This window comes from Podarcis erhardii, assembly GCF_964252035.2.
Source record: "Podarcis erhardii genome assembly, chromosome: 2".
NCBI classification, from domain to species: domain Eukaryota; kingdom Metazoa; phylum Chordata; class Lepidosauria; order Squamata; family Lacertidae; genus Podarcis; species Podarcis erhardii.
The window spans coordinates 124,524,188-124,536,582 of NC_138498.1; the positions used below are offsets into that span (position 1 = coordinate 124,524,188).

Sequence of the window (12,395 nt, forward strand, 5' to 3'; positions counted from 1 at the left end):
AGAAACTTTCCACAGGAAGTGCTGGAGCAGAGAGGAGCTTCAGAGGGAGCTTCAGAGGGGGCGAGGCTGGTGGGAGGCGCCGTTCCAGGAGAAGGAAGGCCAGGCCAGCTGGGAGGAGCCCCGGGCAGTGTTTTTCCACTGGAGTTCAACATCTGCGTCGCAATTGCCCCCACCGGAGCACAGAGCCGAGGCAGGATGTTTCCAAGGACACTTCACATGGGAGCCAGCCGGGTTTCCATGGCAACAAGCCTGGCCAGACAGGAAGACGTGCAGGTGGACGTCGTAGTAAACAACAGGAAGAGTCTTATCAAGTCACTGCGAGCATGGCTTTGTTTGAGAACAGCTGTGTGGAAAATTCCGAGCTGAGTCTTGTCATTGACTCTGCAGCTAACCGCAACATGGTTCCAGAGACCCCTGCAGTCGAGATGTGGAATTGCACGGCAGTTCCAAAAGGACAGACTGTTAAGTTTGCAAATGGACAAAGAACAAATGTTTATAAGTTTGCTAATGTTTATCTTTCTGTTTTGCAGGGACAGATGGAGTTTTGTATCGTCCCAGGGGTGCATCACTGTTTGTTATCTGTGCCTTATTTGTTGAAAAAAGGGTTTCAGGTTTGTTTCCAGGATGATGTCTGCACAATCTCCAAAGGGGAGAGGGTACTTGCCAAGGTTAAGAAGGGGCAGAATGATCTTTTCATTCTTAAAACGTCTCTTGGGGGTGAGGGGAAGGTTGAGAGAGCACAGGCGCAGCGTGCTACAGTTCCCACTCATGTTCAATGTGTTTGCGCATGGCATCAGAGGACCATTCATAGTCCTGTAGAGGATTTGCAGGTTTTACCCGAGGTTACCAAAGGATGTAAAATTAAAAATTGTAAAAGTGCCGTTAATTGCGCCACTTGCAAGCAGGCGAAGAAGAAAGAGTGGAGTTACCCAAAGGTGGAACGGGTAACCACTAAACCTTTTGAGCTGGTACACATAGATCTGTTCAATCCTGTGAAGGAACAGAGTCTAGGGGGGGGCCAGGTATCTGCTAACGATTCAGGATGATTTTTCGCAGAACACCTGGACTCATGGTCTCAAATTCAGGGAGGATGCAGCACAGCTGATCAGGAGCTGGGTTGAGGAGGTAGAACAGAGGTTCTCCACCAAGGTGAAAGCAATCGTCAGTGACAGAAATGCTAGGTACACTGGTTCTGCTTTGCAGCAGTTCTTTCACAAGAGAGAAATACGTTACACAGTTACTTCACCCAATAAGAGGGGGGTGGCAGAGCTGAGGAGTGAAGCTCTGGTTAAGGCTGCACAGGTGATGCTGACAGAAGCTAGGTTACCTCCAAAGTTTTGGCTGGAGGCAACTAGGTATGTGTGTTTCACCTGGAATCGTGTCTACAACTCACTGGTAGGTGATACACCGTACTCTTTGTTGAATGGCAGAAAACCCCAGGTTCACTTTCTGCGCAAGTTTGGATCTCCTGCGGTTGTCCCTGTGCCTAAGGCTTTGCAAGGGCCAGATGGAGCCAAAGTCCAGAAAATGATCTTCTGTGGGTATGAGCCAGAAGCTCGTGCATGGAGGTTTGCTTACCCGTCAGGTGATCAGAGTAAGGTGCTGATCAGTAAAAACGCTGAGTTCTTTGAGCAGGATGAAAGGCCAAAGATTTCTGCACAGCGTGATGTTCTTTCAGAATGTCTCTCTGATCCAGAGGACAGTTCTGTTGAGGAGGAAGGAGAGGCTGAGTCTGCTGATGACGATCAGGTCACTGACCAGAGTCAGGAGCAGGATGGGGCGTCTCCACGAGTTGTTAGAAAAGGACAGCCCAAGAGTGAGCCTAGTTCTCCTGTGAGTGTAATGGAAAGGATTCGAAGACGCTTTAAGTCAGAGGGGGAATCCCGTGATGCAGAGGTCACACCTGCTGGTGACAGTGAGCCAGAGGAAACACCAGAGTTTGTGCCCAGGCGATCCAGCCGCACAACCAAGGGTATTCCACCTGAGAGGTACCAGGCCACGGGTGCGTGGGTAAGTTTCGCACAGTGCGATTCTGAGAGTTGTGAGATGATTCCACAGATGCCTAACAGGTACGCCAAGGGAGGGCACAAGGCATTGGGGAAGGGATTGATCTCACAAGGTGTTGCTGAAGATGTTACACAGGTCTTGTCAGAAAGCAACGCAAGAGGGGGTGTGAGAGTTCAGAACTTAACTGGTTAAGTGTTCTGAGGTGTGCGTCACTTTCTGACGTCAGCTTTAGAAGCTAAGGAGGAGCTTGTTCCTGTACTTTCTGTTCTCTCTGTGTGTTTGAGAGAGAGACATGGCTGCAAGCAGCGATGGACAGTTTTGCTGAAATGTTTCAATAAAGAGCTGTAAATAGACGAACCTGTCTGTGTACGCTTGCATGGAGAAAAGGAGAAAAAGACTGCTTTACACCGCTGTATGCTACTCTGCTAAGGCGTGACTGGGCGAAGCAGAATTTATTGCGCAGCTAAGAAGGAAGTGTGCTGGACACTGTAAACGGCTGATTGAGATCGTAAACTAATCAGCGGTCACGCCTGTTCGATCGAGCTCCAAAGATCGTTATCTCTCAGAATAACAAACGCTCTTTTCCAACAACACAAGAGACGACTCTACACATCGACATCACCAGATGGGCAGCATCGAAATCAGACTGATTATATTCTCTGCAGCCAAAGATGGAGAAGCTCTATACAAGTCAGCAAAAACAAGACCTGGAGCTGACTGTGGCTCAGATCATCAGCTTCTTATAGCAAAATTCAAGCTTAAACTGAAGAAAGTAGGAAAAACCACTGGGCCGGTAAGATACAATCTAAATCAAATCCCTTATGAATACACAGTGGAAGTGAGGAACAGGTTTAAGGATTTAGATTTGCTAGACAGAGTGCCTGAAGAACTATGGATGGAGGCTCGTAACATTATACAGGAGGCAGCAACTAAAACCATCCCAATGAAAAGGAAATGCAAGAAAGCAAAGTGGTTGCCCAACGAGGCCTTACAAATAGCGGGGGAGAGAAGGCAAGCAAAATGCGACGGAGATAGTGAAAAATACAGGAAATTGAATGCAGATTCAAGGAGAGCAAGGAGAGACAAGAAGGCCTTCTTAAACGAGCAATGCAAAGAAATAGAGGAAAACAATAGAATGGGAAAAACCAGAGGTCTGTTCAAGAAAAGTGGAGATATGAAAGGAACATTTCGTACAAAGATTACCATAATAAAAGACAAAAGTGGTAAGGACCTAACAGAAGCAGAAGACATGAAGAAGAGATGGCAAGAATACACAGAGGAATTATACCAGAAAGATATGGATGCCTCGTACACCCCAGGTAGTGTGGTTGCTGACCTGCTGATACAGCGTCAGGGCTCCGGCAATCACAGCAAGCCTCTTCACACCCGGCTGGTCCCCTCGACACCCCACTACCTGTAGGGCACTTTTTTGGGGGGGGGGTGTCTAACCCTGGCACTCACCCCCACTGCTCAAAAGCCCCAGTAACAGTCGTCTTTTAAACGGACGACTCACACCGCCTTGCCATTTCCCTTCGCAGACTAATCGGAAGCCCAGGATCAGGTTACTTTCAAGAGTCATGACTTCTAATGCTGCCTGAAGGATCGGTAAGTTGTCTGACATTGTAGAGCATTCAATCACGGTGCTGGTTTTAGACATTTTGAGCTGCCAATACATTGTGGTGGTCGGGGAGCAGTGATGTATTCCTAGCTCAAATTGCCTGCAGATGTCAAAGGTGCAGAGAGGCAGGTGGAGGAGCCCGAAATGGTGCCCCCTGAGCAAGCCCAATATCTCTCCGGTTCCATCCATGTCCCCATCTCCACTCCCCTGGAACTCACCAGATCTCTCAGAGGTCCCTGGGAGGGAACACTCAGAGGTTGTGCGAAGGGATGCAGGAGACAACCTGACCAGGTCAACCGTCCATCTTCCCCCTTCCATCCTCGGTAGCTTTGCAGGATCCGTCTCTTTCATCCTTCCTGAGCAATCAAGAAGCCAAAACAAGCTGCAGGGTCCTGGGAGAGAGGAAGAAGCAAAGGGAGCCTCAGAGGCCCTGCAGGGATTCTCTTCCCCTAGATATTCCCCTGCCCCTGGAGAAGCACAAATGGGGCAGCCCCTTCCCAAGAGAAGCCCCATTTCTAAACATCTCCAGTGATTCCAATTTCTTCTGTATGCTCCTCACCCCACTTGCAAGCCTGGCATGGTCTGCACAGTAGTCACCTGAGAATAGATCCCATTGAAAGCACTGAGGACTATTGACAGAACTTGGTACAAAAACCAGTCACCGTCCTGTCCCCAAGCCTGAAAACTGAAACCCCAGATCATAGACAAAAAATAGCAGAGTAGATATTACATATAAATGCCCACATACTGGGTGCTTTGTATGATATGCTCTGTTCACAATCTTTGAGCTCTCTCATCACAAGCCAGGCAAATGTTGTGGTCGTATCTGCCTATGTCAGGTGTTGCATAGGGTCCAAATCTGTATGTGGAAGCAGAGGAGCCGGTGATGCTACATTTTTGAAATGTCAGGAAACTAATACACCTCTCCTCCTTAGATATCATCTGTGCTTATACACCATCTTCGCAAGACTACAGTCCCAAAATGTGGCCCCCACCCTGGCACGGAAGCAACCAAAGTATAGATCTTCCACATGTCCTAAATCTGCAGTGTTCTTAAGAACACCAGGCATGCATATCCTCCAAAAACTCCAGAGGTGAGCTTTACACTCCTCTTGTGACAAGATTCCCAAAGGCTTAGGGTAGCTTGACAGAACTAGTCTATTTTGCAATAGCACCAATGTCCCCTGTTAGTAGTAGGAGCCACACAATGACTGATAATCCCTCTTTTGTCCCAGAAGGTGGGGAGCAGGTGTCTTTTATCCTTGCTTTATTCTTCTTGATAATACATAAATAAATGTCCCCTACTGTATCTTACATTTTTCTAAGAGAGTATTATTCACAATCATGCTTGCCATGTATAGATTGTCTTATTTCCCTTTAGAAAAGTCTCACCAATCCCTGGCTCCTGCGGGAGGGAGTTCCACTTTTACCTACGCACTGTGAAAGTTTTAAGTTTAATGTAAATAAAGCACTCTGCAATGAGGACCTGGGGACCTGGGGACTCCAAAGGCTATGGGCTTGTTTTCTAATAGCAGCAGCTGCAGAGAAACTCCAGGATGGGGAACATCCTTGAAAGCTCCCTCTGGGATCAGAGAGAGAAAAGTTGGCAGACCTGCCACCCAGAGCCCCCTCCTTCTCCTCCCTGCATTGGCAAGCCCCCTTCAGGACAAGATCTTGGGGTCCTTAAAGCGGCTTTCCATCCTCTCCTCTCAAGGAAGGCAGCTCCGTTCCCTTGAACCCTGGCAAGCCCAGTGCAGCCAGCTCAGCCCTCTGGCTCCCCCCTTTTCTCCACGGAGGGGCCCCAGGCGTGGCCCCCGCCCAGAGAGGCTTCCCTTGAGGCTCTGGGCTGGAGACCTGAGCTGATCTGGAGGAGGAATATTCTGGCAGGGGGAAAGGCCGGCCTGGCAGGGGCTCCTCCACTGGAAGGGGCATTCCGGGCATGCCCTCCCCCCCCCAAGACCCCCCTCCTTCTCCAAAGAAGATGCCAAGGAAGAGCAGAGCTGCAGACCCCCTGGAAACTCGCCCCCTCCCAGGCTGGGCAGGGAGGAATGGGGGGGCAGGACCCTCTGCTCCCAGACTTGGGGGTCTCCCCCTGCAGCCCCGGGACCCCCTTCTCCCATGGGCACCCCAAGGGGGAAGAGAGGGGAGGAGACTCACCGGATTCTTCCCAGGAGGGAAACCGAGGCAGCGCGGGGAGGAGACAAGAGAGAAAAGACGGGACTGGGCACGGAGGGAGGGAGGGGACTCTGCTCTGGAGGACCCGCCCCGCCTCTCCACTTCCTGTCCTCTCTAGGACTCCGGCTCGGTTGCATTTAACCCTTCGCAAGCTGAGCACAGCCCCCCCCGGCTGGGTGGCTGGCAGTCCTCCTTCCCTCCCAGAATCCGGGGCTCCAGGGCATGTGCAGAGTTCTCGGCGATTCTCGGCTCAGATGCCGCTTAGTGCCCTGCGCCCAGATGGGTGGGGGATAAATAAAATAATAATAATAATAATAATGTTTCACCTGCTCACTAGCCGAGTGAAAGTCTGTTGCAATATTAGGAGGGTACCTTGGGAGCAAAAGCCTCCGCTGGTAAAGCAGGAGACTCTCGATTTCAGGGTCCTGGGTTCAAGCCCCACTTTAGGCACGGCAAAGGGTTGGACTGGAGGACCCTCGACCCCTCTGGGGATCTGTGAAATGCAAATCAATCAATCCGAACACTCCCCACTTGGAGAACTCGCTCCAGACTCAGAAAGGGACCTTCAGGGGGGACAAAGGTCGGGTTCTGCATTCAGGCAGGAAGACTCGGAGGGACAAATATCCGATGGGGCGCCCCCACCTGGCTGCTCTCCCTCCCGCCCCCTTCCCAAATTCGGGAGGAGTGTTGGAGGCAGCTTCCTTCCCGCTCTTTCCGATTCAACTTCAGAATCTTAGAATTCAGAGAATCGTAGAATTCTGGAGTTGGAAGGGACCCCTGAGGGTCATCTAGTCCAGGCGGGGGAAGGTGGGGCGGCATGGCCAGGATCCGGGAGGGGAATTTGGCCCGGGATAGTCCCTCCGCTCTCCTGGAAGCCTAGTCCTGAAGAGGGCCTCTTCGCTTGGGGGGAGCCTGGTCCCCTTTGGCTCTGCTTTGTCCCCAGCGATGCCCAAGGGGATCCTCCATGGACAGAGCCAGTCTACCTTGCAACGGGGGAGAAGGAGAAGGGGAGGATGCTCTTCAACTCCTGCCAGGAGGCTGGGCTAGGGGGGCCCTGGTCCTGATCCAGCAGGGCTCTTCTTATGGAGCCTCCAGGCCCACAGGCAGTCTACCCAGACGGCTCTGTTCTGTGGGGCGTTGGGCTGCTGTGAGGACAGGAGGCTGAGCTAGGGGGAAGGGGTCCCCTTCGTCCAGACCCAGATGCTGCTGCTGCTGCTGATGATGATTTGGGCTCTCCTGAGGTCCTTCCGCTCCTAGAATCACGCCCAGGGGCCATCTAGTCCACCCCCTTTTTCTCCTCCTCTTTGCAGGAGCGTCATTTGGCAGAACCTTGCCTCCGGTGGCCAAGCTGGGCTGCTGGTTCCTGGAGGAGGCTGGGGGCAGAGGCCCAGTCATGCCCAGTGCCCTGAAGCAGCGCCCCGCCATTTTGTTCCTGCCCCCACCCAGGAGACGCCTGGAAGAATCTGCCCTGGGGTCCGAGTTGCCCCTGGATGTTGAGGCTGGCCTGGTCTTCCAGGTCCTGGGTCTGGAGACCTCCACCCTTAAAATAAAAACCAGGCCCTTTGCAAAGCCCAGCCTGCCCCCTTCCCATCCCTGCTTCTCATTCACCTTGAAGCACCTCTAAATTCAGCCTCACTGTGATATACCCATTTCACAGGCGCCACAACTGAGGCTGGGAAACTGCACCCATTTCACTGTGAGGCTGATGCGGCATTTCCCAACCTGGGCATGCGTTAATTATAATGCCCACACACCCACACCGACACACACACACCCTTGATTTTTCTCCTTTCCAGCACTCCTGTCAGCAAACACTCCTTTCCTGATCTCTGTTTGTAAACCACCAGTGTCAGAATTGCTTTTTTTGAAGGTTTTCCAAATGGAGGCTGGAAGGCCAAATGTCAGGGATTCTTTATTGCAGGGGGTGGGACTAGATGTCCGTTGGGGTCCAACCTCACAGTTGTTTACTATTATTATTAGTTTCTTTTTTAAAGATGAGTGTTGAACAACACTAAACCACAACAACACACTACAGTGGTACCTCGGGTTAAGTACTTAATTCGTTCTGGAGGTCCATTCTTAACGCCTTCACCCCAGTATGGCTCCCCTTTATCACACACACAGCCCAACAAGACAATGACAAAAACCCACCAACAGCATACAAATCAATGTGGCTAACCTGATCCAAAACACCCACTCACCCATGAAAACAAAGACCACCACAGCCAACCACAAATGAACAACCTCTCTCATCACCAAAGGGACACAGGTGAACAGCAGAGAACCCGCACAAGCAATGCTGACACAAAACCCCACATATATCGTCACCCAATGATCCGCCCTGGCGGCCCTGGCTTCCTCCTTGGAGGTCCCTTGGAGGAGAAGGGGTCCCAGGTGTCCATGGTGAAAATCGCCCTTGAGGCCTTCGGGGCCAATGCTTTAGCCTTTCAGGCTCCAGACTCCTTCTTTACGGTGGGATCACATGCAGACATTTCCAGGTTTACTAAGGATCCCTTGAAAACGATGGGCTCTGCTTCGGCATGTTGCGCCCTCCCCCCGCCCCAACCATCTGTAAACTGAACTGTAAACACTAAGAAAAAACGTATTGCTGATTCATTTTTTGAATGTTTTAAATAGTTTCTACCAATAATTATATTCAATCTCATTAAAAATCACTTTCAATTTTTTTTAAAAAATCCTGTCATGTATATGTAGTAGAAATTCAAAAAGAGGTTCCCAGACTGGAGGTTATCCACACAGAAACTCCCCCCCCCAAAAAAGGAGGAAGTCTCCAGGTGGAAAGATAGGCCTTTATTGAAATACAAATGTTCCTGCAAAGAACCACATACATATAGAAAAAACAAAACAAATTCCTTCCAGTAGCACCTTAAAGACCAACTAAGTCAGTTCTTGGTATGAGCTGAAGAAGTGTGCATGCACCCAATGATCCCAATGAACCCACCCTGGCGGCCCTGGCTTCCTCCTTGGAGGTCCCTTGGAGGAGAAGGGGTCCCAGGTGTCCATGGGGAAAATCGCCCTTGAGGCCTTCGGGGCCAATGCTTTTGCCTTTCAGGCTCCAGCCTCCTTCTTTATGGTGGGATCACATGCAGACGTCCCCAGGTTTACTAAGGATCCCGCCCCAACCATCTGTAAAGTGAACTGTAAACCCTAAGAAAAAATGTATGACTGATTCATTTTTTGAATGTTTTAAATAGTTTCTACCAATAATTATATTCAATCTCATTATAAATCACTTTCAATTTTTTTAAAAAAATCCTGTCATGTATATGTAGTAGAAATTCAAAAAGAGGTTCCCAGACTGGAGGTTATCCACACAGGAAACCCCCCCAAAAAAGGAGGAAGTCTCCAGGTGGAAAGATAGGCCTTTATTGAAATACAAATGTTCCTGCAAAGAACCACATACATATAGAACACATACATTTACACAGTACATATACACAATACGTTATTTTCCTAACATAAGCATACCTACATTACTCTATATTATGCCTATCTATACTATACATACCAACACATCTACCGCACATGAACACCCACAAACTGACTTGACTTCCAGCCGTTCTTGTTACACTACTTTATTTTTCCAATTGCCTTAAACACATTTCATTATTTCTTTAATCTCTTCTTCTATCTTAACTTTACTCTCCTTTCACTCTAATCATGTTCTGGATTCACTCAATATCTGTCAAAAGTTTGACTTTTTCCACATAGCTTTTGATGTATTCCTTAAAGATAGCCCACTCCTTATTCATTTTTCAACTTGTTGTAAATATTTTCCCAGAACCCCACAATCTCTTTGCATTCCCAGCCCATGTGTAGAAAGGTTCCCGCCCCGTTGTTGTATCTCCAACAAACATCACTACAGTTTTTATACATTTTTGCCAGTCTAACCAGGGTCAGGTACCATCTGTATTGCATTTTCGTTACATTCTCTCTTAAATTGTAGCATGCCGTAAATTTAATTTCCCTGTCTCAAAAGCAGTTCCCATTGGCTCATCATATTTTCCCCTAAATCCTGGGCCTACTTTACCATTGCTGTCTTCACTTACTCCTCCTTTACCTCCCATTCTAGGAGCAAATCATATAGTTTGGAAATATGTTTACTTTTAGATTGGAGTAAATACTCATCCAATCTTGAAATTTCTTTCTCAAATCCTTTTTCTTCCTGTTTTGTTCATCTCTGATTAATTTGAAAGAACTGCAGCCAATTGTTCAAATATTTCTTAACTTCCTTATATCCTTTCAATTTAAGTTTATTATTTTCCTCTTCCAGTAATCCTTATATGTTGCCCAGTTGTTATTCATATTCTTTCTCTTTACAGTCATGATTTCTAAGGTGAGGTCCACCAAGGTGTTTTGGGTTCTAGAATCCCTTTATATTTCATCCATATTTTCTACAATGATTTCTTTATAAAACCCATGTAGACTCTCTCCTTTCCATCTATTATGCATGCTATCCAAATTGAGTTCCTACTTCCTCCAGATCTAACACATCAGTGTCCTTTAACTTAATCCACTCCCTTAAGCAGGTCAGACCTGCTGCAGCATAATTCCAGGTCAGGTAGGTCTAATCCGCCTCTCTTTCTCCGATTAATAAGTAATTTATATTTTATTGTAGGTGTTTTTTGGATGGAATGGCAAATTGCACATCATTCCTATTCGCCAATCAAAGGATCACAGCAATCTTTTTTTTTTTTACTTCAATTTTTTTATTGGTTTTCACAAAATTATAAACAAACACATAAAACAAACAAACAAAAATCATAACCGTATTAAAAATTACACTTATTAACATTGTTAAGTGCCTTCCTCACTCCCCTTGGTTGAATTTCAATGCATATCCTTTTAAGGGTTTTCCAAATCACAGTTCTTATAAAGTTTAACTTCAACATTAACATCCTTAGATCTTTTCATTTTGAAATTACACCTATTAATTCATCACTTAACTTATATAAAATCCTAAGTCAATTAAGTATCTGCAAGCTGATTCCAATTCATCTAACTTGACATATTTAACTAAATAATCATTAAATTTAGTCCATTCTTCCTGATATGCCTCCTCCTTCTGGTCGCGGACTCTTCCGGTTAGGTTGGCTAGCTCCGAAAAACCCATCATCTTCAGGGATTACAGCAATCTTAATAGTTGCAGCCCAATGTCATCATCCTGAACTAACCAAAATCATTTGGCTCTTCAGATAAGCCCTCATGATATCATGTGACGACATATAACAATTTTTTTGTCTTTCTTTTTAAGACTTTGGCTAATATTCCTATTCACTAAATGTCTTCCAACGTCCTCTTTCATCCATCTACAAAACAGTTCAAGATGAATCACAATTGCTATGCCTAGCTGATTCTCTTTTCATGCACACAACTCCTACTTTATTCTTTTCAGGGTTCTGGAACACACATTTGCTACATACAGTACCTAAAAGCAGCTCATCAAAGGTAGGCAGGTGCAGACCTTTTCAGTTAGGCTAGGCCATGGGCTAAAAAGAAATCGGAATCATCCAAATGCAGTTTTATGGAATTGTTATTTTCTACAACGTATACATGTTATGAAAGGGCTGTCACCTCCAGGATGGAACAAGGTGTTCAGGATGGAGCAATGGCTTCAAGTTACAAGAAAAGAGATTCCAGCTAAACCTCAGGAAATACTTTAGGACAGGAAGAGTTCTTCCAGAGTGAAACAGACTTCCTTGGTAGGTGCTGGACTCTCCTTCCATGGAGTTTTTAAAGCAGAGGTTGGATGGCCATCTGTCTTGGACAAGATTCCTGAGATTCCTGACTTGCAGGGGGCAGGACCAGGTGACACCCAAGCTCCCTTCTATATGTTAGGAGAAGTGACAGCTCAGTTGCAGTCACTTGGGACTAACTCCCTTATGGGACAGTTCATATAGTTATACACTTTTGTAACCTAAGTCTGCCTTCAGGGATGCATCTGTGAACTGAATGAGTGAGTAAACTACTTTTATATTGACTTTAACAAGATTGTGTCGTGTCTTTTTATGAGGAAGTAGAAGGGATCTTACCAGAAATCCTATATTCAAAGAGGCTTAACAAGCCTGCAACAACTAACCACCGTGCTAATTTAAAAAGTTTGAAACTTGGGCCAAAGTGTTGCCACAGGAACTAGGGAGCTAAAGATGCTTTTCTGGCAGTGGAATAAAATGTCACAGACAAAATCCCGAGGGCGGAACCCGAAAATACTGGAAAACACTGGTTCCTTCCAGAAGGTTTTGTTCTTTTCTGCTGAGGCAACTGGATTTATTATGATTTGTGTTTTGTTATCTCAAGGTCACACAGAGCCAGAAAGATAAATCTGTGAGCTCAGTGGGCTGGTTTCTCTTTCTTACTTTCATTTTCTAACTTTCACATCTGCTAAGTCCCCTGAAGCTTTGTTCTGTAACGAAGCTGAAAAACCTTTAGTAGAAAGTTCTTCTTTTGCCAATGAACTTTGCCTCTGCCTGATTTATGGAGAACCAGATGCATCCACTCCAAACAAACTTCTGCAGCTCTGCTCTCCATCCAGACATGGAGCACCTTGACACTGAAGACCAAGACGGGTTCCAGA

General features: G+C 47.1%; 1 protein-coding gene across 3 annotated transcripts in view; it reads right to left on the minus strand.

Annotated features, from left to right (window-relative positions):
• Window positions 1-11,067: 11,067 nt before the first annotated feature.
• LOC309334646 (uncharacterized protein) overlaps window positions 11,068-12,395 on the minus strand; it is a 56,292-nt gene continuing 54,964 nt past the window's right edge. For all 3 annotated transcript variants that reach the window (XM_081849114.1, XM_081849113.1, XM_081849112.1), the window contains one exon: window positions 11,068-11,220. The gene's annotated coding sequence lies outside the window, so the exon portion shown is untranslated. The remainder of the gene's footprint in view (window positions 11,221-12,395) is intronic.